A 24,606-nucleotide genomic window follows, 5' to 3' on the forward strand; every position below is an offset into this window, starting at 1 on the left:
GGAGATGAAAAGAGAGGAGGGTCTGCGATGGAGCCGAGCAGCCCGACCAAACGAGGTGGTAAGGGCCGTGCAGGAGAGACGGACCTGACACTGGGACCGGTCGGGCCGAGCTAGCACTGACTGCCTCGCGGCAAGGCTCGGGAGGTGACGTGGAGAGCTGGGCTTACCGTCTTAACTGCTGTGAGGGGCAGAGGAGGTTAGAGTCCCACGACACAGACAGAGGGCCCAGGCGGAGTGGCCAACGAGGAGTCCAGAGAAGTGCCTTGCCCTGTGGACCAGCTGACGGTGAAGGAGCCTTGGACGGGCGCCTGCGGAGCCTTTCCGGCCGTGGGCGAATGCATGGCTGGCCTGCAGCGGAGCCGTGCCCCCAGCCAGAGAGGAGCTGGAGAAGAGTTGGTGAAGAGACGGACTGGGCAGAGGGACCCGCCTGGGAAACAATGGGGTCCCCAGTTACCAGGGTAACCCCTCAGGACTGAGCGGAGAGGTGGGTCCCCCAGATGAGCTTGACGGCAGGCCCAGGCAAGGGGGGACAGGGGTGAGACCGGGAAGACCCGAAACTGGGGGAGTTCGACAACCGGGCCTGAGAGGCAAGAGCAGCTTCTTCACCCATTTAAGCAGAGAGCCAGCACGGGGAGACATGGAACGGGACCCGAGCCTCCCTCTGGTGCCCCTGAATAATGGAGCGAACGAATAGGAAAGGGTGTGGGCAGAAGGCGAGCCCTCGGGCCGGGACGGACAACAGGGCCGCCGCAGAGAGCGGAATCACCTGCGCTCGAGGGCTCACCTACGCGGGTAACGACTGGGCGCAGAGAGCCCCAAAGGAGGGGCCGCACGTGGAGCAGACTGGTGGGCGCAGACGAGGTGCCCCATAGCGAGAGGGGCGTTCATCAGACGGAGGGGCTGAGGACAGGCCACAGACAGAGACCACTGCGGACAATGGCCGCAGCGCGCTCCAAAAAAGACAGATTAGTGAAAGATATGTTGACCAGGCCCGCACTGAGCAAAGCTGAAGGGGACGCAGCTTCCACAACAAGACAGGGGCATGGAGGACGGGAGGTGGAAAGAGAGAGCCCCATTATGCTGCCATTTCTTGAGGGCCTGTTCACATCACAGAGAGGATTTACAAACAGTTAAAAGGGACCTGTTGCAGGACCTGAGGGAGGTACGGCGTGAGCTAGAGGAGGTCGGCGAGAGGGTGACCACCCTGGAAGACCACGAGACTAGCCAGGATGAAGAGATCGAGCAGCTCCAACAGGAAGTAATCAGCTTGAAGGAGCAACAGATTGACCTCCAGGTGCACGCGGAGGACTTGGACAATCGCTCAAAGCGAAATAACATCCGCATCAGAGGGGTGCCAACAGGGGCAGAAGAGGATGTTATCTGTAGGTATGTCGGGCCCTTGTCCGTCAGATCCTGGGGGAGAACCAGACAAGGAGATCAGAATGGACAGAGTAGGCCCACCGAGACAGTCTCATGTGCTCCCCACAGACATTTTGGCCTGTATATACAAATTTCCCCTTAAAAGAGCGTATTCTACGGCTAGCACGAGAACCACACCCTCTGAAGTCCCGGGGGAACACCTTGCTCCTATAACAGGACCTTGCAGCGATTACTCTACAAAAGAGGAGAGACTTCCAGCTGATCACCTCCCACCTAAGGGAGGAGGGATTCACCTACTCCTGGGGTCATCCCTTCAGACTAATCTTCCAATGGGAGGGCAAGACGCATCAGCTGCACTCTCTGAGAGAGGCGTATAAGTTGCTACGGCTGGAGGAACCCTCGGAGGAACACCCACACTCACCACAACCAGATTGACTGAGGTAGAGGAGAGCACGCTGGCAGACAGCACTGATGGGATTACCAAACCGGACTCAGGGACTATAGAATCCGAAAGAAGGGCAGTACTGGATACCTTAAGGGGTATTATGAAGAATCCTGAAGGGGTGTGAGGGGGCAGGGGCTAGGAAGCATTATGATGGCATGGCCCGGGGGGAGAGGGCGTCCAAGGCAGAACTAGTGAAATGCACAGCTCTTGCAATACCAATGTAGTCACACAGTACTCACACATATGAAAGACAATACTGAGTGTTACCAAGAATAAAGGAAATTTATTTTAGTGACACAATGCCCAAAATACTTTGTAGACTATACTCCCTTAGGAGGTAAGTAAATTACACAATATATACACTAGTAGCCAAAAACAGGTAAGTAAGTAGCCAGAAAATAGTGTAAAAAGTGAAAATCACAATAGGTTGCAATGGGCCAAGGGGAACACAAACTATATACTAAAATAGTGGAATGCGAAAGTCGGTTTCCCACCTAGGCAAGTGTAGTGTGTAGAGGGGCACTGGGAGTGTAAGAAAACACCAAAGGTAAGTAAAATACTGCACCCCAGAGCCCAGGAAAGCAGGAGTAAAACACAGCAAGTTTCCTAAAACACACTAGAAGTCGTGATAGAAGATAATGCAAGAACCAGAAGAAACTGCAAGACACCGAGATAGATTCCTGGACCTGAAGACCTGTAGAAGGAGGGGATCAAGTCCAAAAAGCACTGAAGAGTCCAGGGAGAACAGGAGCCCCTGCTAACCCGCAAGAAGGTGCAAGAGAAGAGTCAGTATCACACCAAAGAAGACAGATGCAGGTTCCTGGTTGGTGCAGAAGATGTCCCACGCCAGATGGATGAATGCAGTCTGGTTTGTGTCGCTGGAGTCTGCCAACAAGCCTTGGCTCACACAAAACACACAGTTGGTGGAAAATAGCGCTGCCCAGGACCAGGAGGGACCTGGTGGCCTCTACCCAGGAGGGTGAGACAAAGGGGGCTCTCAGCAACTCAGAGAGCCCACAGAAGACAAGGAAGCGCGCACAGGAGTCCCACAGCACGGGGACAAAGGAGGTGCAAATGGAGGCCCACGCAGCATTACACAAAGGATTACCACGCCGCCGGAGAACCACTCATGAAGCTGTGTGTCGCAGGATGGAGTGCTGGGGGCCTAAGCTCTGCTGTGCACGAAAAACTTCTTGGAAGGTCGCCCACAAGCCTTGGTAACTGCAAGTCACTCGGTGCACGGGGGTACTATCTTGCGTGGGGAGGCAAGCTCTTACCTCTACCAAATTTGGACAGCTGGGTGTTGGCACTGTCGGAGTCACTTTAGTCCACCACCCGTGTTGCTGGATCCATGCCTGTCGTCTAGTGAGGGGACCAAAGCCACCAGTCGCGCTGCAGAGAGGTGCCTGCTGAAGCAGGGAAGTAACTCCTTCACTCCACAAGAGATTCCCTTGGTTCTTCTGGTGCAGGCTGAAGACGGGCCTTCCTCGGAGGATGCACAACCTGAAAACTGTTGCAATTGCTGGCAGGAGCTGAAGTAGCTGAAGATACAATGTTGCAGAAGTCATCTTAGCTTCTTTGTTGCAGTTTTGTAGAGTTCCTGGAGCAGTCAGCGGTTGATCCGTCAGAAGAAGAAGAAGTAAAGGATGCAAAGGATTCCTGCTGGAGTCTTCCAATCCAAATCTGAAGAAACACCCAGAGGAGAGACCCTAAATAGCCATGAGAGGGGGATTGGTGACCTAACCAGGTAAGCACCTATAAGGAGGGGTCTCTGATGTCACTGGCCACTCAGATGCTCCCCAGAGTTCCCTGACCATCCTGAAAACAAGATGGCAGAACCCAGGGACACTCTGGAGGAGCTCTGTGCACCACCCTTAGGGTGGTGATGGACAGGGGAGTGGTCACTCCCCTTTCCTTTGTCCAGTTTCACACCAGAGCAGGGACTGGGGGTCCCTGAACCAGTGTAGACTGGATTATGCAAGGCGGGCACCATCTGTGTCCTTCAAAGCATTTCAAGAGGCTCTGGGAGGATACCCCTCCTATGCCTGTAACACCTATTACACTTCTCCTAAAGGAAATGCATTGCTCTGCCTTCCTGGGATTGAGCTGTTCAAGCCCCCAGGAGGGCAGAAACCGGTCTGTGAGGTGGCAGCGGCTGAGGCTGCAGTGAAAACCTCAGACGGCTGGGATGGCAGTAATGGGGGTCCAGTGTGCAACCAATCAGTATTGGAGTACAATTCCCAGTTGTTAGACACCTTACTTGGCCATATTCGGAGTAACTATTGTGAAACTGTACATAGGTAATGACCTATGTGCAGTGCACACTTAAAATGGCGTCCCCGCACTCACAAAATCTGGGAAAATGGGCCTGGACGATGTGGGTCACCTCTGCTAGTGCATGCTCTATTTCATACAGACTCTCACACACAGGTACTTTGCACCCAGCCTACAGGGTTGGAAGACCTGATATATAGGTGACTTATAAGTGACCTGGTGCAGTGAAAATGCCTGTGAAAAAGTGCACGCACTATTTCACACAGGCTGCAATGGCAGTCCTGTGGAAGTCTTTGCATGGGCTCCCTATGGGTGGCAACATAAATGGTGCCACCCATAAGCATCCTGTGGAACCCCAATGCCTTGGGTACCAAGGTACCATATAGTAGGGAGGGGGTCCATTATGCCAATTGGAGTGAAATACTGGGTCACCAGTATGTAAGTACAAATTTGGAACCAGAGAGAGCATAAGCACTGGAGTTCTGGTTAGCAGGACTCCAGTGACAGTTAAGCATGCTGACAAAAACAGTGAAACAGACTGACAAGTAGGCCATAAACCATGAGTACTGGGTCCCTGGCTAGCAGGATCCCAGTGACACAGTTAAAACACACTGACTAACAGGCCAAAAATGGGCTAACCATGCTAGAAATAGGCTACTTTCTCACAAGGGTGGGATGCTCCTGACACTTAACCTTCTTTCCTGGACTATACAGTATCTTGGGCTCTCACAGTGAAGCCAACAGGACAAGTTCATAGATTTCTATTTGTTTAATGTTGGGGTAAGGTGCACAATGTTTCCGTACTGATGCACACAAACAGAGGACAGTCACGAAAGACAAGCCACCATTCCCACAGAGGGGGAGGAAAGCGGGTTCCTTAGAAGCACTCACAGACCATCAATAGCTCACCTGAATAACAACAATAACCTTTAAAGTAGTCACCCTCAATGATAAAGGGTTAAACAACCCAACCAAGTGTAGAGCAGTCCTTTCCTATTTGGAACACACACAGGCTGATATATGCCTCTTTACAAGAGACTCCTTTAGCACCTGCGGACCACCACAGACTCTGCTCATGTTCTTTCCCAATACAATACTTTTCCTCACAACGATGGTGGCGGGGGTGGCACTTCTTGTTTCATGGTCCTTCCGCAGGAGACAGGATACCTGAAATAAGAGATCGTTTACTGGCATTTTGGATACATATAGGGGACTTTCAAGTTACCATTGCATCCATATAAGCGCCATTCGAGGGACAGGAGGGGTTCATACACTGGGTGCTGGAGGAGACCATGGTCACACAGGACAGATGGGTACTGGTGGGAGGGGACTTCAATATTGTCCTCAACAACTACTGGGACAGATCAGCCTCTAGATATTGAGGGACAGGGGCACTGTCGATGGAGGGGGTGCGGAGATTGAGGGAAATAAGCCTGGGAGACCTATAGAGGGGCAGACATCCTACAACCAGGGACTATACATTTTACTCACATGCACACAAGACTTATGCCCGCTTTGACTTCTTCTGGGGCTCCAAGGAAACAGAGCAGACACTGAGGGAGATAGCCATTGAGCTGTGTGCACTGTGAGAGGACGCAGCAGTATCCCTGGTCTTGCACATCCCCCCCACCCACAACCCAAAAGACACTGCCCTTGGCAGCTGAGAACCTCCCTCCTGCTGAGAAAAAAGGTAGTTGCACAAATAAAGGCCATTTCCCAATTCCTTGAGATCAATGACACTGCAGATACATCCATCACACTACCCTGGAAGACGATGAAGGCAGTTATCAGAGGGGAATTCATTGCGATATCAGCAGCAGATAATAAACTCCAATGGGAGAAGCAGACCCAACTGCAACAACAGGTGTAGGCAGAGAAAATTCACAAAAGAACCAGAGCTCCCTTAATATGGAGGCAACTCAGCACAGCCAAAGCGCAGCTAGCCAGCCTTGTTACGGACAGAGAGGAGTATCCAGCCCTGCGCGCCTTCGACACTCCTTTTATGTGGGGGCGGGGGGGAGATAAGTGCGGTTGCCTCCTGGCCAACAGGCTTAGGGCCCAGAGGCAGAAACTCGCGGTGGCAGTGATCCAGGGCCCAGACAGGTTAGAGGTGACGAATGACACACAGATAGCCTCGAGGTTTCGTGGCATCTACTGGGCCCTTTACTCTCCCCTGAGGATGAGTGGGGATGCACCCTACCATTGTCTCACCCAAGCACACACAGCTAAACTGACGGCTGAAGAGGCGATTCAGCTGGAAGCCCCAATCAAGATAGAGAAGGTAATCTCCGCAATTGTTCGTTTGGAGGCCTCAAAGTCCCCAGGAACAGACTGGTTCCAAGGCCTATTTTATAAAATGTCCTGCAAGAGCCTAGCCCTGATACTGAGATGCCTCTTTAACGCCATCACAGAACCGGGTGAGAAGCAGCTATTTTGGTGATCCCCAAACAGAGAAAGGACCACACACAATGCAGGTCCTACAGACCAATCTCTCTACTTAACGTAGATTTCAAACTTCTAATGTGCATCCTAGCTCCCGCCTGAACCCGCTCAGACCCGGTTTGGTGCACCTTGATCAGGCGGGTTTTATCCCAAATTGGCAGGGTGGGGACAACACCAAACGGCTCATGCACATCCTAGATGAAGGCCAGTGTTCGAGGAGGGAACTAATGCTACTAAGTATAGACGCAGAGAAAACATTCGACTGCGTCCATTGGCAGTACCTGCAGGCCACGCTGGAGCACTTCGGTATGGGTCCCGATTTTGAGCCTGGATAGAAAGTGCGTATAGCCACCCGAAGGCCTCGGTCAGAAACAATGGGGAGCCCTCTGCCACATTCCAGACTGGCTGCAGAACCTGTCAGCGATGCCCGCTTTCCCCGCTCCTGTTTGCCCTTTACATGGAGCCGTTTGATCAAAGTATGAGGGACAGCCCAGAGATAACTAGGGCAGTATTCGGGGGGGGAAAGAATACACCATCGCACTATACGCGGAGGCCATGGTGGTTGTGTTAGATGACCCCATAAGGGCCCTCCCGGCCTTTTTGAAAGAAGCGGAGGCCTTTGGAGAGGTGTCCGGATTCTGGATTAACCGTTTGGAATCCCAGACCCTCAATCTCACACTTCGAGCGGGGGTGGCGGACATGATGGCCCAGCAGTATCCCTTCCAGTGGCAGATGCATTCTATTCCCGACTTAGGCATCCAAATTGCCAGACCGGTCCCATAGACCTCAAAGAGGAACTATGAGCTCCTTCTGGAGGGTGTCAAAAAAGCCCTTACGCAATTGCAATGATACCCCATATCCTGGCCCAGGAGAATAGCTGCAATAAAAATGACAACCCTCCCCAAGGCCCCATTCCTCTTCCAGGCACTGTCAGCCAACCCCCCCCGTTGGGGCGCCCTGCTGACGCTGCAGAGGGAAATCAACTGATTCTTTTGGGCAGGCAAGAAGACTAGAATGGCTCACACACTGGCTTGTCAGCGCCATCTCAGGGGAGGACTGGGAATCCCAGACCTACAGCTTTACTATAGAGCAGTTCAACTCTGCTATTTGGTGGATGGCTGTTTATGAACTTGGCTGTCGCCGGCACACCTCTTTGGAGGATCCCTTCTCTGCCCCGATGCCATAGACCATGGGGATTGTACTCCTCCCCGTCACCAGAAAGACCCTGAAAATTTGGGACCAAACAGCGTATACCAGAGGCCTGACCTCCTCCCCCATCCCCTGTCGCCCATCATGGGGAACCTGGTCTTCACGCAGGGCTTAGACCAGGGAGTTTTCCACGCCTGGGCATCTCCGTCATGCCGCACCATCGGACATTTGTTCGATGAGGGGGGCTTGTGCTCTTCAAAAACCTAAAGATCATTCACTGCCAGAGATGGAGAGGATGCACTATCTACATGTCCACCATTGGGTGATGCTGCCTGCGACTCGGGCACAGGCAGGTAGACCCCTCAAGCAATACGAAAAATGGCTGCTGACGAAAACGACAGACCGGCACATAATCTTGGACCTATATGACTTACTTCAGCATGCTACTCCAACAGCTAGGGCTCCAGGCCCGATGGGAGGCAGAATTGGGTAGACCACTGGCACCCCAGGACTGGTAGGCGATTTACTACAGGGCATGACACACAGCATACAGTACAAACAGCAAAGAGACGGCAGTGAAAATTGCTATCTACTGGTACCTCACCCCAGTTCGACTTCAAGATAGGGACCGGTCACAGACATCCCTGTGCTGGAGGGGATGCAGGGCATTAGACATACTGACCCACTTGCTATGGAAATGCCCGAGGTTGACGACTGTTGGAAATGGCCTCTCTGCAGGGTCACCTCCAAACTTTTTTGCCTTCCACCTCTTTTTCGGACCTCATTTATGCTGGCTTTAGGACTCTGGATACTTTACCTCTGCTAACCAGTCCTAAAGTGCATGTGCTCTCTCCCTAAAAACATGGTAACATTGGTTCATACCCAATTGGCAAATTTGATCTACTTGTAAGTCCCTAGTAAAGTGCACTACATGTGCCTAAGGCCTGTCGATTAAATGCTACTAGTGGGCCTGCAGCACTGATTGTGTCACCCACATAAGTATCCCCTTAACCATGTCTCAGGCCTGCCATGAAAAGGGCTGTTTGTGCAGTTTACTGCCACTTCCACTTCCACTTGGCATGTAAAAGTACTTGCCAAGCCCTAAACCCCCTTTTTTCTACATATGTCACCCCTAAGGTAGGCCCTAGGTAACCCATAGGGCAGGGTGCTATGTAGTTAAAAGGCAGGACATGTACATGTGTGGTTTATATGTCCTGGTGGTGGAAAACTCCTAAATTGGTCTTCCACTACTGTGAGGCCTGCTCCTTTCATAGGATAGCATTAGTGCTACCCTCATATACCATGGGAGTGGTAGATTGTGATCAGAAAGGGGTAACTAGGTCATATTTAGTATGGCCAGAATGGTAATAGAAAGTTCTACTTATTGGTGAGGTTGGATTTTATATTACTGTTTTAGAAATGTCACTTTTAGAAAGTCTCTGCACTTAAAATCCATCTGTGCCTTACAGCCGGTCTCCGATCCACATCTGGGATGGGTTGGTTGACAGCTCCTTTGTGCATTGTACCCAGACAACCACAAACACAGGATACTCAGTCACACCTGCACTCATCTGCATACTGAATGGGTCTTCCTGGGCAGGGAGGGTGGAGGGCCAGACACTTACATTTCACAGGCTAGTGGCCTGCCCTCACACAATGGACTGCCAAACCCCCTATTGGGACCCTGGCAGACAGACCTGTACTGAAAGAGGGCCTTGTGCACTTCAGAACCACTCTTTGAAGTCTCCCCCACTTCAAAGGCATTTTTGGGTATATAAACTAGGTCTCTGACCCCACTAGACTTCATCTCAAGGAAACTCCTTGTGCGGCGGAAATCGACGCACAGCCTGTCTTGCGACGAGAAAAATCGCTGTACAGCCGTCCCGGAATGACGCAGCCCGACTTCCCGTGCAGAGATTGACGCAGTGCCTGTGTAGCGACCCAAAAATGAGACGCACAGCCCTACCGGATCATCGCGCACCCGACCTGGAACGCCGCAGCATTACTTCTTGTGTGAAGATTTGACGCAGCACCAGTCTTGTGACAGAAAATTCGATGTATCACCTACCGGATTGATGCAACGCCTGGGACTTCTTGACGCACGCTCAGGATTTTCCCTGCATCATCCCTGGGTGTCGAAAGATCCCCACATAGCAGTGAGGAACCAAGACTGCACGCAGGAAATCGACGCAAAGCCCCTTGCAGGGTGGAAAGAAACAACGCATCGTCTGTGCCGAAAATCCGACGCACACGTTATTTTTCCACGCACCTCCTCCTCCGAGGTCTCCATGAGTAGTCATTTTAACGCAAACCAGGTACTTTGTGCTAACAAGAGACAACTGTTGATTTCTAAGACTTAAGGCTTTTTAATCTTGCAAAAGTGATATCGCAACTTCTGCTTATTGAATCTTTATCGTTTTGACCTTAATTTAACCAGATAAATATCTTATATTTTTCTAAACCTGTGTGGTGTATTTTTGTGGTGTTTTTCACTGTGTCACTGTATGGTTTATTGCACAAATACTTTACACATTGCCTTCTAAGTTAAGCCTGACTGCTCAGTGCCAAGGTACCCGAGGGTGGGCACAGGATAATTTGGATTGTGTGTGACTTACCCTAACTAGGATTGTGGTCCCTACTTGGACAAAGGTGAATAGTTCTGCCAACTAGAGATCCCATTTCTAGCAATGATCTACTGGGAAGACATCCTAAATGATATTGACTGACTGACACTTCGTCACTCAACTACAAAGATTCCTGGCCTACATCATACTGAGACTACCAAACCCCCCCAATGTTCCCGCTTAAGTCAGGGCGAGGCTGCCAGATTGGCCTAGTTTTAGGAGCAGCCCTACAAAACATACTGACCCACTGGGGAACTGCACAAATTCCACACAGCTATGTTGGCTGCATCGGCTATGGGGATGGAAAAGATTACACTCACCCTTGCGTCACAAGGACAATCCTTCCGAGAAATATGGCACCCTTTTCTCTCACTTCTCTCCAGAGTTCCAGGAGCTGACCTCCCCAAAATACCTGCAACTTCAATGGCTATCAGAAGGGGACGAAACCGTAAAGACCCCGGTGGGAGAACACTAAGGAAGCTGGGTGGCTCAAATACAGGACTGGACGGCATCATTGTGCACCACGAGGGAGGAAGTTTTTGTAGGATGTATGTTTTCTCAGTTCCAGAGTGCTGCGTCACTCTCTGTTCTAATAATACTTGAAAAATCAAAGAAATGTGAACAATAAATATGCCCCTAAATGTTTACCTTCCATATCTACTGTTAAACCTTGAGATGTAGATAATCAAGGATTTGTATCAGACTTGTATTGCTTCGTTATATGAAACATCAGTATTCAGATGAAAGTGACACTTTCACAATTTCTGTCAAAGTTAACGTTTAAAAACTGAGGGCCAGATTTACAAGGCCCTAGCGCCACTGGAGCGTCACTTTTAGTGACGCTCATGTGGAGCTGTGCAGTGCACCACATTACGAGGTGGCGCAAAGCCACTTGTAGCTTAACGCAGCCTTGTAAATGTGGGACCCTCCAACGCAGTTTTGGGTGTTAGAGGGGCGTGCAATGGGTGTTGCTGTGGGCGTTCCACTGCAACACACATTGCTTTTGACACTGCCACCGATTTATTATAAGGCGTAAATCTGTGGTAGCTCCAAAAACTAACGCCACCCCAGGGTGTTGTTAGCATGGCACAACGAGGAGGAATACTTTTATTTCTCCTCGTTGTTTGCTTTTTCCATGTGTGAGCAAAAGGCCATGAATGGTCGTTTTTGTGCAGGAAAGTGTTCCTTCCTGCACATAATCAGTCCCCTCAATGCAGACACCCTTGCACTGCAGTGCAAGGATGCCTGTGTTGGCTGCTTAATTTAGCGCCAGTACAGGTGGAAACGCAGAGGTGCACAATATTCTTGTAAATACGGCAAATCCCTGCATTTCGAAACTGGTGCTGAGCTGCTATTTTTGGCACAGCACGGTGCTGCTCCAGTTTCTTGTAGTTCTGGCCCTGAGTCTAACTTTTTTTTTTTTCTTGATAACCAAATTTTTATTTTTATACAAAGTCACGTTTATCCCACAGGGATGTTACAGCCATACATATTACTGTGTTTCAAGCATGTCCAGCCATCCCAAACAGTCCCTACAAGCGAGGCTCATATGTATATCATTAGTACACAAGTATAACAGATCTACAGGTTGTCTACCACATCCGTTCCATGGTCGCCAGTCCATTTAGACCAGATTCTACTGTATTTCATTGGGCACCCTCTTGCCTCGTAAACAGGTTTCTGTATTTGAGCACACCAATCTATTCCCCTCTTCCACTGCACAATCGTAGGGAGACTGGTCATTGACCAGTGTCTTGTAATGTCCCTCTTTGACTCGAGTGATTTCACGCCCGTTTATTTATACTCGAGAGGTGCATGCTCACGTCACCAACTGAGCAAATGGCATGGTTGGTCCTTCTTATCCCTCTCCACGTAAGTGGGCAGATATGACCACCATTACAGTGGAACTGCCACAAACATGCAGTGGCAACAACCAGAATTAATCAAGCTAACAAGAAACAAGGGTGGCCTCTCTATGTCCAGGACAACCCTATCAAACAAAGTAATGGAGTTTAGTGTTGGGCTGGGGACTGGGCCTCAGGTGATAGGGATGGCTGGCTGAATGCTTCCCTACCCTGGTCCCACTGTCAGCCTGTCCGTTGGCCATGACATCAAGGGATGTGGTGCTTCCTTCAGTCCCTGGGGGAGTGTCTACACTTTGGGACGTGGTCACATCCAGGCACGGCCAAATGATCATCTCACTAGTCCATACGTCACCATCCGCCCCATGCTCTTCCTCAGGCACATCGCTAGGAACCAGTGGTTCGCTACCAGGGGTAACTCGCTTGAGCCAGGAGGTATTAAAGGTGACCACTTCTGACCCTTGTGCAGTGCTCACCATGGTGTCCTTTGGTTCCCTGATTTACCACTATCCTCTTTCAAAGGGGGACCTGAACTTCCACCGGACCACCGGTCTCTTAGCACCACTGTGATCCCAATCTGCAGCAGGGGATCAGCAGCCTGCTGGGCTTTGCTGGCTTGATCATTAGCAGTCTTTCTTTTAGCCTGCACAGCTGCATCATGCATGGGCTCGGGTCTCCAACTGGGTTCACTGGGTATGCTGTCTTTTACTGGTCACTCAAACACTAAGGGCCGTATTTATACTCCGTTTGCGCCGAATTTGCGTCGTTTTTTTCGACGCAAATTCGACGCTAAACTAACGCCAACTAACGCCATATTTATACTATGGCGTTAGAGGCGAATAGCGCCAAAGTTCCCGGAATGTGCGTCATTTTTTAGCGTGAACCCCTTCCTTGCGTTAATGATATGCAAGGGAGGCGTTCCCGTCTAAAAAATGACTCCCAGGCCTTTACGTGGTATTTATACTCCCGGGCAAAAGTGACGCCCGGGAGTGGGCGTGGCTAAAAACGGCGCATTTGCGCCGCTTTTTAACGCCTGGGTCAGGCATGGCGTTAAGGGACAAGTGGGCTCAAAATGAGCCCACAGTGCCCTCCCCTGCCCCCAGGGACCCCCCCTGCCACCCTTGCCCACCCCAGGAGGACACCCAAGGCTGGAGGGACCCACCCCAGGGACATTCAGGTAAGTTCAGGTAAGTTTTTTTTTTTTTTTTTTTAATAATATTTTGTGGCATAGGGGGGCCTGATTTGTGCCCCCCTACATGCCACTATGCCCAATGACCATGCCCAGGGGACAGAAGTCCCCTGGGCATGGCCATTGGGCAAGGGGGCATGACTCCTATCTTTACAATGATAGGAGTCATGTTGATGGGGGATGGGCGTCGTTAAAAAATGGCGCAAGTCGGGTTAAGACGATTTTTTCGACGTAACCTGACTTGCCCCATTTTAAGACGCCCATGCGCCATTTTCCCCCTACGCCGGCGCTGTCTGGTCTACGTGGTTTTTTCCCACGCAAACCAGGCAGCGCCGGTCTGATTGCGCCGTCTAACGCCATTCCATAAATACGGCGCCCGCATGGCGCTTCAGAATGGCGTTAGACGGCGCAAAACTTTTTGACGCTAAACTGCGTTAGCGCAGTTTAGCGTCAAAAAGTATAAATATGGGCCTAAGGATATAGGCGACCTGGATGTAGTGCTATGCGGTGTTACAGTAATTTCTCAGAAACTGGTGCTACACCATTCTAGTTCTTCCTGCTGGGACACTCCAATCCGAAGAGTTTTGTTTATGGTTCTCCTAAATCACTCAGCCTCCCCACTGACTTGGCGCCACAGGGGTGTTATTCTCAGAAGAGTCACTTCCTGGGACTAAATATATTCTTTAAAGTCCTGGCTTTGGAACGGGGGCCTGCTGTCCATCTTGATGATGTGCGGTAACCCAAACATGACAAAGACCTTTTCCAGTACAGGCTGAATGGCGGGAAAAGTGGTAAAGGCACCACCTCCACTATTGGGTATTTTGAGTAACTGTCTATAATTACCACAATGTGCCATCCATCCAAAAAGCTGCCAAAGTCCATGCTTAGTGCACTCCAATGACCAGTGCTGGCTTTCTCCTTCTGGATCAAAGAGAGGCTGGCGGTGGGCCAGTATCTAGCACGGATGGCACGCCCAATCGTGTCCATACCAGGGAGCCACAACTTTTCATGGAGTCTGGCTTTAGTTTTCACGGCTTCTTGGTGGCCTTGATAAAGCAGGTCCACTGTCCTTTCCCACAGCGTTCAGAGTACAACAATGCATCACACCCTCATGACGATGCCCTCTGAGGTAGCACTAAAATCTTCCTTCACTCTTCAGAGCTGGTACATTACGGCCCAGTTCTTGGGGCTCCAGTGCTTGGCCCCCTCTAGTAATCTCTTTCACTGATATCCTTGAAGGGCCTGGGTTATCTTTTGCAAGTAGCTGACTCCAGATGTAGCCTCTCCGATCTCTTCAACAAACAGGGCCTTTGGGCAAGCGGATCTCAGGGGCATGTTAACGAATCCTTCGGCCTCATCGACATCCGGGTTCTTCAATGGTCAGTCGGATGGAGGGTGCCTGGAGAGTTAATCCGCTGGGTTGATAGGTCACTGTTAAGTCATAAGATTGCAGCTGCACTGCCCACCGGTCGATTTGCATGGGGTGGGTTCCTCTATGTGCCCGCGAACAGGGCCACCACTGTCTTGTGATCAGTCACAACTTTGAATCCTTGCCCATACACATATAGATTAAAGTGCTTGTATCCCCACCGGATAGCAAGGGCTTCCCGCTCAATTTGGGTGTATCTGGTCTCGGCCTGTCAGCACCTGGCTGATGTATGCAATAAACACCAATTCCCCTGGAATCTGCTCTTGGGTAAATACCGCCCCTAGGCCTACAGGACTTGCATCCACCAATAACTCAATGGGGCATGGTAGGTCAAACTAGGACCTGGTGGCATCTCTGAGCAGTGCTTTCGTTACCTTTTCAAAAGCCTTCTCTGCCCGTTCAGTCCATGTCCACACAGACTCTGCCTTTGTTAGCGCCCTAAGACGCTACAAGATAGTCACTAAGTTTGGCAGGAGCCTCCTACATACAGTATGTTGCCATACCAAGGTAGCTCCTTACCTCCATTGGAATCTGAGGGGGTTTTGAATAGCATCTGCTTTGCAGGAATCCACTTGCAGCCCTTCACCCGAGAATTCATACCCAAATAATTCAATGGTGGACTCAAAAAAGGAGCATTTGCTTATGTGGAGGGTCAATATAACCAGTCTCTCGAGGTTACCTGTAGCCGGGTGTGATGCTCTGCAAAGATCCTGTGGTAGATGAAGATGTCATCCCTTAAGTTGAGGACGCCCTGCAGCCTAGACAGCGCATCATGGATGCTGTTTTGAGAAACTTCCATCACTGAGCGGATACTAAAGTTGAGGCACCGATACCTCTGCAGGTCAAGTGTGGAGAAGTGTGTGATGAACTTGCTCTCCGGGTCCAGCTCCAGCTGGTTGTACCCAGCATTTAGTTTAAACTTCGAGAACCAGTGGATGCCATTGAGGTCGGCAATGATATCGTCTATGGTGGGCGTTATATGGCGATCCTGTCTGATCCCCTTGTTTGGTAGCCTCATGTCCATACACAATCTGATGGCCTATGGTTGCTTTGGCTTGAGTGCCACTACCAGAGGGAGTCCCACAGGGTAGCCCAGACTCTTTCTCAATGACTCCCTGTTGTACCAGCTTTCTCAGTTAGGCTTCCTCCAGTGGGCAGAAGTAGAATGGTTCTCTCTTGTACTGCAGGGCAGTCTGTTTGACAGTATGGTCAATGTGGAGCTTAACTTTGATGCCCTTGGGAACCCAAGTTCATGAAACAGCTGCGGGAAGCCCTTCAGGATGTCATGGACTGGTGCCTCATGGATGCCTCTCACGAAGAACACTAACTCCTGCTCTTCTGCCAACTGACAGCCTAGCAGGGTGACACTGCCTTCTTCAGTGATATGGAACTTTATCATTTTATGGACCTCCCCATTGGTCACTTCCACTTGGAAAGCACCCCTCCCCCCCAGCAGCTTCTGTCCTCTATAGGCTTAGATCTTCATCATGCTAGGTGATAGTGGTGGTAGGAGTACCTGTGACATGTATAGATGCCAGTCCATGACATTAACTGACGCCCTGTGTCTATGAGAGCTCTGACTTTACACCCTGCAACAGTGTTGCACATAAGAGGAGAGCACACATTCTTCTGTGCAGCCCCTGCATTTGAGATCATGAATGCTTCTTCATCATCACTCACAAAATACTCATCTGGCATGGAAGGCAATAGATGGCGGATGTCACATGGCTCGTCATCCAGTGATGGTGGTCTCATGGTGGACGTGGTTTTGGAATGTGTTGCAATCCTCTTCCCCTTGGGGCAGACCCTGGCAAAGTGGCTGGACTTATCACACTTCTAGCTCAAGCGATTGTGTGCTGGGCACATGTCAGAGGTGTGTTGATCATGGCCACAGTTACTGCATTTGGCCAGTGCTTGTGAGCGTGAGGTTCATACATGATTTGTAAAGCATGTGGCTACCAAAAAAAGATTCCCAGCTCTGACTGAAATACGGATGGAGTCACTCCAGCATACCCATTAGAAGGGGCAGTTATTTAGAAACCTGATGATTGAAACAACCAGTTCTTTAAAAGTTTCCAGAATGCAAAGAGAGAACAATACTCTAAATTTTGTAGGCAAGTCAAATAAGAAAATGCACGGCCTCCTTGGCGGGATTTTCTAATTCTAGTAATTACAGCCAGCTTCAAATGGCTAGACCGCAGCAGGCGTTTCAGGGAATACGCAGACATCAAGGACCTGAAATAAATGGGTCCGGTGTTTTGTAGGCATTTGTGCATGTGGCACAATACCTTAAATTGCACCCGTCGCTCAATCGGCAGCCAGTGCAGGGACCTTAATAAACTGAGAGTACCCGAAAACTTAGGTGGGTGGAGCAAAAGACATGCAGTAGTATTTTGCACAGTCTGGAGGCATTTAAGTAATGATTTTGCCATCCCCAAATATAGAATGTTCCCATAGTCCAGCCTGGAGATAACCAAGGCTTGTACTATGGTTCTCTGAGCTGAGGTAGAAAGGCAGTAGAGAATCTTCTTGAGCTATTTCTGTATGCCAAAACAAGTGGCTGCTACTTTGTTATTCTTCTGACTCATATAGGTTTGTGATCCAACCAGACTCACAAATTCTTTAGGACATGAACAGGATTAAGGGTATTACCCATAGAAGCAGGCCACAAGTGTGCACCCCAGGGGGTGGAAGTGTTACCCACCAACAAGACCTCCATCTTGTCTCCATTTAACTTTAGGAAGTTCACGCCCATCCATTCTGAAACTTGAGCAAGACAAGAAGGCAAAGCTGTGATGTTCTGGTTATCCTTAGATGACAGAGATACAACAATTTGTTTATCAGCATACGAAAAAAGTGAGAGGCCACAGTTTTCCACAATGTCTGCCAAAGGTCTGACATATAAGTTGAATAGCAGAGGACTCAAAGTGGAGCCTTGATGCACACCTGAAGCTAGAGAATAATCTGACCTATATTGGTTAATATGTACCTGAAAGGTACGATCGTCCAACAAAGACTTGAACCAAGCTAATACAGTGTCTTGTATTCCCAGTCCTTCCAGTCTTCTTAGGAGCATATTATGGTTAACAGTATCAAATGCTGCACTGAAATCTAACAAAAGCAGAACAGCAGCACTGGCTTCACCCAATTGATGTCTCAAAAACTCCATGACCATAAGGAGCCCCGATTCAGTACTATGACCTGCTCGAAAACCAGATTGAGACAGGTGAAGTAAGTCATTCCGTTCTATGGCCCAAATTTAGGAAGGCCTTGTGCCACATTAGCGTCATTTTATTTGACCTGACGAGGCGTCAAAGTACTTTTCGGAGAGTAGCACACTACTCTGGAACCCAAAAGGATTAGTGGTGGATTAGTATAGGGAAATTTGAGTACAGTATTAGTATAGAGAGGTATGAGTTAATTTGAGTGGAGAACATTTGAGTCTGATAGTTGGAGGGAATAGAATAATGGATGGATAGAGGAGGGAAGAATCCATAAGTTCTCATTGGGAGTTCATAGTAGTAGGATGAGGTTTGGGGTGAGTAAAAGAGATGAGGAATGGAAGAGTCTGTAGAAAAGGATTAGCGAGATCATAGTAGTAAAATGCGGTTTGGGAGTCAAAGGAGAGATACATGAGGGAGAATTTAGTAGGGTTGTTTAGGAGATCATAGTAAACTGAGGATTGAGGTGAGCCAGGAGGGGAAGAGGAGGGAAGAGCCTAGGAGGGTTATTTTTGAGATCATGGTAGTAGAATGGGTTTGGGATGAGTCAGAGAGCGGTGATATGTATAGACTGATAGAGGTACAGGGTGATGGTGAGCGAGTAAAGCTTTCAAGACTAAACTTTTTTTTCAATTTGTACAGTAGGACTAAAGTAGTAAATATATAGATACATGATTACATATTAAGGGAATATATGTGTAAAAATATATATTAAGATTTAGAGGTGTATCCTATAAACACAGACTTTCAAGAATTGCAGTATTTGAAGTAAATTTATTTGTGTACTTTTATAACATTATTTGATCTTTCTCAATAGTTCAATTGTGAAATGCTTGTAAATAAATGGTTAAGATAATATTTACCTATTGTGATAGATAAAATAAAAACAGACTCATAAGCATCTAATCAAACAACTAATTATATATATATATATATATATACATATACATACACACACACCTACATATACATTTAACCGTAGGTAAAATATACATTTGTTAAACATGCCTAAAGAGTATAAAGAGTATGTATATATTTTAAGATAAAGTAATTAATATACATATTTGTACAAAGAAATACACATATCTAGATATATACATATAATCAGATTATAAAATGTGTACATGTACAAAGGGATATGCAGTCCATTGCTGTTGGAGCATGTGGTTATGTAGGAAAGAGACAACTCTTGAGTAGTCTTCTGAAGAGAAGATAGTTATCAGTGGATCTGATATTTGGAGGAACAAATTCCATAATTTGGCCACTTGAACAGATAAAGATGTACTACCTATTGTTTTTTTCTTGTATGTTGGTGTTTTGAGGCCTGGTGCCAATCTTAAATGGAGTTTTTGTTGTTGAATGTATTAGGTGATTTTATTCCTAATGAAAAGCGGTATTGTTCCACATATTGCTTTGTGGATGATACAAAGCAGCTTGAAGGTGGATCTTCTGGCAAATGGTAACCAATGTAGGGCCCTCAAGACAGGGGAGATGTGGGCCTGTGGTTTTACAAGTAGTCTGGCAGCAGAGTTCTCAATGTGTTGTCGTTTTTTCACAGAAAATAGAGATGATCCATGGTAGTGGCCGTTGGCGTAATCCAGTTTAGATAGTGCAAGAGAGACAGTAGCCTGCACCTCGTGTGGAAATCCGAGGTGGAGGAAGAAGCATCGCAGAGTTTTCATGGTGATGAAACAATCTTGCTAATTTGTCCACTTGAGCATTTATTATTAACTTGGAGTCCTTGGTAATTCCAAGGTTTCTTACTTCCTTAGATACTTCAGGAGGTGGTCCAAGATCATCAGGCCAGGCACAGAGTTGGTCATAATTTTTCAAATTGCCACACGTGAGTATTTCTATTTTGGAAGCATTCCGTTTGAGAGGGCTCCATGTCATCCATTGATCATCGACTCTGAAGAAACCGAAAATTTGTGAGTTTCCAAAGTCTTTGGGGCATTCCAATTTAAGAAGCATTTGTGGTTATCTGCATAGTTGTAGCACATGAGTTGAATTCATTGATCATTGCAGGTAATTACGTCATGTATATGTTGAAAACCACAGGTGAGATGATTGAGTCTTGAAGGACCCCTGCTTTTGTGAAATAGGGTTTGGATGAGAAAGGCGGGAGTATGGAAGACATTAGTTCTGTTTTGAAGGTAGTATGTGATCCAGTCGAGAGCTTTCTCCTCTATGCTGGCTTCATTGAGTCTTTGTATTAGGGTGTCATGGTCAACTGTGTCAAAGGCAGCTGAGAGGTCCAATAGAAGAAGTGCAGCAACCCCATTGTGGTCTATTTTGTTTTTAAGATCATTCCAGATGGCGATGAGGGCAGATTCAGTGCCTCTTCCTGGGTGGAATTCAGTTTGGTAGTCTGAAAGTATGCAGTTATCTTCAATGAATTGTGACATCTGGGTGATAGCTGTTCTTTCTATCAGTTTGCCCAAGAAAGGTCCATTTGTAATTGGTTGTTAGGGTCATGCGGGTCCAGATTTGTTTTCATTAATAATGGGAATATGTATGCCATTTTAAAGTCTTCAGGGAAAATTCCCATAGTTAAAGAATTATTGAGGATTCTTCTTACTAGTGTGGCAGCAGAGGTAGATAAAACATTGTTCGGGAAGATGTGTGGTGGACAAGGGTCAGAAGGGCAGCTGGAAGACCTGCTTGCTTTGACCAGATCCATAAATTCTCCTTGTGATATTTGTTTGGAGGAGTGCAGAGGCTGGATTGGCTTACTCTTGGAGAAGATTTTTGGAAACTGGTTGGTGCTGGTGGTTTTCCTTTGTTTTAAAATAGGAGTCCAATGTGTTCGCCTTGGTTGTGTAATGATTTGCCAGTTTGTCTGTGAAGAGTAATGGGATGAGTTCCTGCCATGCATTTAGGTTTTCAAAATTAGTGAAAATTCTATAAAATTCTTTGTTTGCAGATATAGCATTTTGAATTCTGTCTGAGTAGTACTTTTTTCCATTTTGTCTGATTGACGATTTGTATATTCTGTTAAGTTTGTGTTGCTGGAGTTTGTCTTGAATGTTTGTGAGGTGATCTCAGGTGTGTTGATTTGTGGTGTTTTATGTTGGAAAGTTACCTAATGGTGGCTCTGATCAAGTGACTGGTGTGATGCTTTGAAAAGTAGCTAGTTCCGGGTTTGCAAAAATGACATCTAGGATATGTCCAGCGATATGTGCGGGATTGTGTACAATCTGATGTAAGTAAATATAACTAGGCCAGTGATGATAGCTTTTGGTTGGGGCTTATTGCGTTTGTCAAACCAAATGTTTCGGTCCCCAAGAATGCACAGATTGAAGTATAGTATTTTAAGGTTTGAAACAGTCTAGAAATGTGTCTTGGAACGTTGAATTACTAGGTGGTGGTCTGTAAAGGAGGTGGAGGTTACAGGAGGAAGTTGGTGTACGGTTGCATCTGGTGAAGAGGGCTTCACAACCTTGTATGGATATGTCATCTATTTTGCTGAGATTTATTGCTTGCTTGAATATAATAGTTAGTCCACCTCCTCTTTTGCCTATACAGTTCTGTGTGATGGTTTGACAGCACTGTTGCTTGAAGTTGGTTTAGGATTTGTATTATTTGTGTAGTCATGAGAGTGGGTGTGACGGACAGTATTATTAAAAGTGTGTGTGATTTTGATGTGATGATGTGTGTGTTTTGTTTTTGGGGAGTATTGAGAGGAGATATATATGTAGTGATTTTCTGTGAAGGATATGTATGTAAGTTATAGCTGGTGAGCGGTATTTGAATAGTACAGGGGTGGTGATGTGTTTTGGAGAAGACTATGTGGTGTGGAAGAGGGGATGGACAAGAGTTAAGAGTATTAGATTTGATCACTGGAAGAGGTAATGTGTGGTGGAGTGTAAAGATTTATGGTTAGGTGTAATTGGTAAAAATAGGAGGAGGGCATTGGTGGATGGTGTGATGGAAGGCCGAGTCATGATAAAAAGGGGTCTTTTAGGAGCAAGTAGAGAACAAAGCTTGTGTTTTGTATTAATAGGGAATGTGTGTCTGCATGCATTCAAGTTATGGATAATGTGGCTTTGTGTTGTGTTGGTGATGTGTGGGTGTGTTAGTGGTATAGGATAGAGTTGTGTTTTGTGTGAGAATGAAGGTGCATAGTGTTGTAGTTGTGGTAGCATTGTACATAGGTGTGGTTTGTGGGGTTTTATAGTGGTGTTGAGACATCGACATCTGTATGAGGTTTGTTTGTGGTGCATTTGTAGAATGCATTTGCTGATATTGGTGGTCATTATGACATTGGCAGTCCATTACGAAGACCGCAGTGATAAAGTCCGCCAACAGACCGCCACAGAGGCGGTGATCCGCCCACCAGATTATGACACAAACACAAATCCGACATAAACCAGCCACAACCAAAAGTCCGCCAGACCCAACGAAGGCGAAAAACTGTCAGACCCACCACCCTCACCACTACGCCAGCAAAACACCGCCCTCCAAATTATGAACCACAAATCACCACTGCAGACATTCAACGGTGGTCAACCATTGGTAGTGCACACCACCGCAGCAGATTTGGGCACCCAAAACTATTTCAAGCCAGCACTAGTAGCCAGTCCGAAAAACACACACCTGACACAAATACACACACCCTACACACCCACCGACAGCACTATAAAACACACCCTCACATAACCCACAATCATTTGCAAACACGAAAAGACTGCTATACCTTGCCAGGCCAATCTCACTGAGAACTGCACACACACACACACACACACACACACACACACACACACACACACCACATCTACCTATTCATCCGTCACGCATCACGCACTACACCACAACACTGAACACCCTCTGCACAACACACAACAGGCATGTCCCCACAAAAGCACCCCCGTTTCACTGATGAGGAGTTGTGGGTGATGGTGGAGGAAATCAGGGCAGAGCCACAGCTGTTTGGTACACAGGTTCAGCAGATCTCCATTACCAGGAAGATGAAGCTGTGGTGGAGGATCGTGGACATGGTGAACTCCATGGGATAATATCCATGCCAAGGGACGACATCCAAAAGAGGTGGAACGACCTACGGGGGAAAGTGAGTTTCACTGCATCAAGAAACCTCACCATCGTGAGGACTGACTGTGGACCCCCCATCTCCTCCCCTACAGTTCACAGCCTGGGAAGAACAAGTCTTGGAAATCCTGCATCCTGAGGGCCCAACTGGAGTCACTGGAGGGCTAGACACTGGTAAGTCACCACTACTACCTTACCTCCACCGATACTTGCATGGCATGTCAACTTGACTCCTTACACCCCATTCTATCCCACAGTGAACCAACCTAATGACCACACCTAAAAGTGTACCCCTGCATGCCCTACCCACTGCAAGCATGTCCCTCCCAGCTCTGCATGCACACCCACCAGCAATGCATGGATGTAGGAGGCTGGCCTGGCTTGTAGTGGGTACCAGAGGTACTTACACCTTGTGCCAGGTCCAGTTATCCCTTATTAGTGTAGAAGAGGTGTTTCTAGCAGCTTAGGCTGATAGAAGGTAGCTATGGCAAAGCAGTTTAGGCTGAACTAGGAGACATGTAAAGCTCCTACTATACCACTGGTGTCATATGCACAATATCATAAGAAAACACAATACATAGATATACTAAAAATAAAGGTACTTTATTTTTATGACAATATGCCAAAAGTATCTCAGTGAGTACCCTCAGTATGAGGATAAGTTATATACACAAGATATATGTACACAAACCAAACTTAGGTAAGTAATGATAAGAAAAGTTATGCAAACAGTGTAGAATTACAACAGATTGCAATAGGAGCACATAGGTATAGGGGCAACACAAACCATATACTCCAAAAGTTGAATGCGAACCACGAATGGACCCCAAACCTATGTGAGCTTGTAGAGGGTCGCTGGGACTGTAAGAAAACAGTGAGGGTTAGAAAAATAGCCCACCCCAAGACCCTGAAAGGTAGGTGTAAAGTGCACCTACTACCCCCAGAGAGCACAGAAGTCGTGATAGGGGGATTCTGCAGGAAGAACACACACCAGCAATGCAACAACAGTGGATTTCCGGACCCGAGTACCTGTAAGACAAGGGGACCAAGTCCAATAGTCGCAACAGTGTTGAGAGGGGGCAGGAGCCCAGGAAATGCCAGTTGAGGGTGCAAGGAAGCTGCCACCGGATGGGAGAAGCTTGGAGTTCTGCAAGAAAGAAGAGAACTAGGCACTTCTACTTTGGAAGACGGATGTCCCACGTTGCGGTGAAGCTTGCAGAAAGACCGCAAACAAGCCTTGCTAGCTGCAAGGGTCACGGTAGAGGTTTTTGGGTGCTGCTGTGGCCCAGGAGGGACCAGGATGTCGCCACCTGGAGGAGACAGAGGGGGCAGCCAGCAACTCAGGGAGCCCTCACAGAAGTAGGCAGCACCCGCAAAAGTACCTGAACAGGCACTTGGAAGGAAAGTGAACCTGAGTCCATGTGAAGTCACAAAAGGGAGTCCCATGACACCGGAGGACAACTCAGAAGGTTGTGCACTGCAGGACAGAGTGTCTGGGACCCAGGCTTGGCTGTGCACAAAGGAAATCCTGGAAGAGTGCAAAGG

Source organism: Pleurodeles waltl, chromosome 12 (genome assembly GCF_031143425.1).
Source record: "Pleurodeles waltl isolate 20211129_DDA chromosome 12, aPleWal1.hap1.20221129, whole genome shotgun sequence".
NCBI lineage: Eukaryota > Metazoa > Chordata > Amphibia > Caudata > Salamandridae > Pleurodeles > Pleurodeles waltl.